This window comes from Moschus berezovskii, chromosome 2, assembly GCF_049115385.1.
Source record: "Moschus berezovskii isolate FMDL1 chromosome 2, NW_MosBer_1.0, whole genome shotgun sequence".
NCBI lineage: Eukaryota > Metazoa > Chordata > Mammalia > Artiodactyla > Moschidae > Moschus > Moschus berezovskii.
Genome location: NC_142461.1, coordinates 7846001 through 7850810, shown reverse-complemented (window position 1 = coordinate 7850810; position 4810 = coordinate 7846001).

The window sequence follows — 4810 nt, the reverse complement described above, 5'->3', positions numbered from 1 at the left end:
GGGGCGCGCCGGGCCCCGACGCCCACAGGAAGCGGCCACGCCCCTCGCGTGCGGCCGTGTGGGCGGGGCGCGGCCTGTGGGCGGGGCGCGGCCTGTAGGCGGGGCGCGGCCTCGCGCGCTTGGCTTGCATCCCTGGGTTTTCTCTCCCGCGAAGAACCTGGGGGCTCGCGCCGTCACGCTGGGTCGGGGATGTTAAGGTTCCCCGGACGGCTGGACCTTAGGCGATCTTTGCGTCTTGCATCGTGACCTAAAATAGCTTATCTCTTTTTTTTTCCTGTTTGGCCCCATTATGTCGATGGCAAGAATAATTAGTAGGAATATTAACGAACATTTACTGCGATCCAGTTACTATGTACACTGCACCGCGTGCTTTGCAGGATTTACCTCATGTAACCTCGCAAGCAGCGAACCGAACATTGTCATACTCCTTTTATAGACGAGATAGGCTTCTAGGGGCTTCATTGCCCATGGAGAGGCAGCTAGTTAGGTGGGTGGCTGAGCTATAGGTTGCATCAGAGTGCTGTGCCTTCTTCTGGGCTCTGAGCCAAGGTGGAATTCTGGCGCTTTCTCACCCCCTTTCCTCTCCACTCTCCCCTCCCTTCTCTCCATCGTATGTACAATACTAATAATATTTACATTTCTAATATTTTATTTCTTGTTTGCAAAACACTTCATGCATCAGTCTTTCTTGATTCTCCCTGAATTATCCGGAAACAGTGGGGCATAATTATGTTTATTTTACAAATATAAAGACCAAAGGCCTAAGCTGTTCAATAAATTGTCCGAAGTTACAGTCTTAGGACTGAGGTTTCCTTTGGCAGTTTATTAAAAAAAATTTTCCCCCCAGGCATCTGAGCCAAGCCTGGCAGGGAGCCTGTGTCTCCTTCTGTTGGTTCACAGAGAGGTAAACAGTGGCACAGAACGGGAAGGGAATTTGTCTGAAGGATGTGAAATTAGAAGAAAACCAGTTTCTGATCTCTCACACATAGCCGCCTCTGAGGCAAAGTGAAGCAAATTGAGGGTCAAAATCAAGGAAGCCCTGCTGTTAGGCACTTAGCCTCTGGGTTCAGGGGACAGGAAGAAGGTTTAAGGTGTGTAGAATACATGGACCTAGAGACTCATACAGAATGAACTAAATCAAAAAGAGAAAAAGAACTATCGTGTATTAACATATATATACTCTTGCCCTTGAACTGCAAGGAGATCAAACCTGTTAATCCTAAAGGAAATCAACCCTGAATATTCACTGGAAGGGCTGTGAAGCTGAAGCTCTAATACGCTGACCATCTGATGGAAAGAGCCGACTCATTGGGAAAGACCCTGAAGCTGGGAAAGATTGAAGGCAGGAGGAGAAGGGGACGACAGAGGATGAGATGGTTGGATGGCATCACTGACTCGATGGACATGAGTTTGAGTGAACTCCGGGAGTTGGTGATGGACAGGGAGGCCTGGCGTGCTGCAGTCCACGGGGTCTCAGAGTCAGACACGACTGAGCGACTGAGCTGAACTGAATGAGAACCTACTGCGTAGCACAGGGAACTCTTCTAGGTGCTCTGTGGTGACCTAAACTGGGAAGGAGATCCAAAGAAGAGGGGACATGTGAACAGTTATGGCTGACTCACTTTGCCGTGCAGCAGAGGCTGACACAGCAGTGTGAGGCAACCATATTCCAATGAAAACAAAATAAAAATTAAAAAGAATAATGTGTGTAGAATATATGTAATCTCTGTTTGATTTAAACTAAGGAAACAGGGTTGCATGATGGTCCCAGTCGCTCCTAACGATTGACCTGGCATCCTCACAGAGATATGTCCGGGGGATCATCCCTTTGGCTTCCTGTTCATTGCTTCTGATGTTTCTGCTGCTTCCAGCCCTGCTGCCGTCTACCCCCTACCAAGTTCTCACTTTCATACACTTAAAAAACATCTACTGAGAGCCACTTCATCGGTTACAGTCCCCCTAAGAACTGCAGTTTTTCTTCTCTAAATTTCTCGAATACAGCAACTTCAGCAAAAATTGGGTTTTTAGTTTAAAATGAATTTGGAAACTGCTGCATTCTGTACCCCTGCATGGGGATCCATTAATGCATCTTAACACAGAAATGGCTCTGAGAGATCCTAAAGTAAAAAGACTGGTTTGTTGTTGTTCAGTCACTAAGTCGTGTCCAACTCTTTGGGACCCCACAGACTATAGCAAGCCAAGCTTCCATGTCCTTCACCAGCTCCCAGAGCTTGCTCAAACTCACGTCCATTGAGTCGGTGATGCCATCCAACCATCTCATCCTCTGTCGTCCCCTTCTCTGCCTGCCTTCGATCTTTCCCAGCATCAGGGTCTTTTCCAGTCAGTTCTTCGCATCAGGTGGCCAGAGTATTGGAACTTCAGCTTCAGCATCAGTCCTTCCAATGAATATTCAGGGTTGATTTCCTTTAGGATTGACTGGTTTGATCTCCTTGATGTCCAAGGTACTCTCAAGAGTCTTCCCGAGCACCACAGTTTGAAGGCATCAGTTCTTCAGCACTCAGCCTTCTTTATGGTCCAACTGTCAGGTCTATACATGACTACTGGGAAAACCATAGCCTTGACTAGACGGACCTGTTAGTCCGTCTAGTCAAAGCTCAAAAAGACTGATTTAGCCTTGTTCAACTCAGGGTTTCCCTGAGATATTAGGCCTTGTGCTGGGTACTAGGCTTATACAGATCTACACTTCAGGAGTTCACAGGTAGGGGAGACAGATAAGCAAACAACTAATCGCAACACAGTTTTATATATACACTAATAGAGACATTTGCAAAGTGCTGACAATGCAGAGGAAAACGAGAGCAATTCTGCCTGGAAAACTGAGGAAAGGCTTTGCATTAAGAAGTTATCTGAGGAGGAGTTTTCCAGGTGGAGAATATGGAAAAGGACATTCCCTAGAAATAGTGGCATATTTAGAGATATTAAGGTATATCTTTGCATTGGTCTCTGGGATAAGTATTAAATATTATTCAAAAGTTTTTTTTGCATGTAATAAGCCACTCAAATTGGATTAAACAATAAATGGAATTCATTAACTCATGTAACTGAGAAATGTGGGCTTCAGGCATGGCTGGGTCTAGGGGCTTAAAAGTATGACATCAGAATTTGATCTCCATTTCTTAACTCTGTTTTCCTTTGTGTTGACTTCATTCTCAGGCTCTCTTTCCTCAGGAGATGGCAGAATGACTGCTAACAACTTCAAATCATATCCTTACCGGCAGAGAGGTTTCTTTCCTCCATGCTATCAATGAAAGTCCCAGAACTGCATTTTGTTGATCTAACTTGGGTTTCTTGTGCATCATTAAGCCACTCTCTTCAGAAGGGGGATCGATTACTCTGAAGGCCCAGACCTGGGTCATGTGCTAACCTCTAGAGTTAAGATGTGGTCGTGTGTGCATGCGTGCGTGCTCAGTCACTCAGTCCTGTCTGACTCTTTGTGACCCTATGAACTGTAGCCCACCAGGCTCCTCTGTCCATGGGATTCTCCAAGCAAGAATACTGGAGTGGGTAACCATTTCCTCCTCCAGGGAATCTTCCTGACCCACGATGGAGCTCATGTCTCCTGCATTGGCAGGTGGATTCTTTACCACTGAGCCTCTGGGAAGCCCTTAAGGTGTGATCAGCAGCTCTTAAATCTCTGAGAACTGGGGAAAGGGGACTTTCTCTGTGACCAACATTTTTTTTCTGGTCCCTTTATCTACTCTACTTTTTTCCTTCCTAATTTGTGTCTCTGGAGGTGACCTGCATACACTGCTTCAATGGGTCCCTTATACTCTGGCTTATCGTTGGATTTATCTGTAAAAGACATTGGAAGAACTCAGAGAGTTGAGGAGTAAAGAGTATTATTCCACGGGCACTGCCCTTCTGAGTCATTGCAGGTTGGCTACGTACCTCTACGGAGTCTTCTGCCGTGTGCCGCTCTTCACACAGCTCCCGTTCCTGGTTCTGGTAGAGTCTCCCTTCTCTTTTCCTAGAAGTGGTGGTGTTAATAGCTCCCTTCTGCTGGCAGTCTTGGGGTTTCATCCCATCATTTCTTCCTGTTTCCCTTAACCCTGCCCACACATTTGTACACACCCTTTACCAAACTCAGCTCAGATTAACCTTCTGCTGGAACTTTGACGGTTACACTCACCAAAGACAATTCAAGTTTTTATTACCCAAAGAAAGGGAAATGAGTAAAGATCAGGCAACAGTGATAAGATGGCAATACTGGTTTGGTAATCTTATTACAATGAGGCAGACCAGAAATGACAGCGGCTTGGACAAGGAAGTGGTAAAAAATAGTATGTTCCTGGTGATATTTAAAGGCAAAGTTAACAAAATTTCCTGATGAATTAATGCAAGTTATGAGCAATAGAGATGGAAGCAGCTAGAAGACACAGGTCTGGAGCCTAGGAGTGGGCTCAGATGAAGCACAGTGATTTTGGAAGGAGGTGTGCTGGGTAGTTGAAATTATTGACTCACGTGAGATGACCCAGGAGGAGCAGGTGGGAAAAAACACGAAAAGGGCAAAGAGCAGAATCCAAAGCAACCTCAGTCTTTGCATGGTGAGCAGGGGAAGAGGTGCCATCTTGGAGACATCAGCTAGGTTGTGGGTAACTTGAGAGCAAGGATGGAATCTTCCCCATCTCTCCTCTTGCCATTGTGCTCCCAATGTGTGATAAGTGCTTGTTATGAATGAACTTCACGTGGTTTTACATTTCTAACAGTCACTCCCTCTCCTCTGCATCACTGTGAGGTTTGAGTTACAGGCAGAGAAAAACACAAGAGAGAAATCGATCCCTTGTGAATC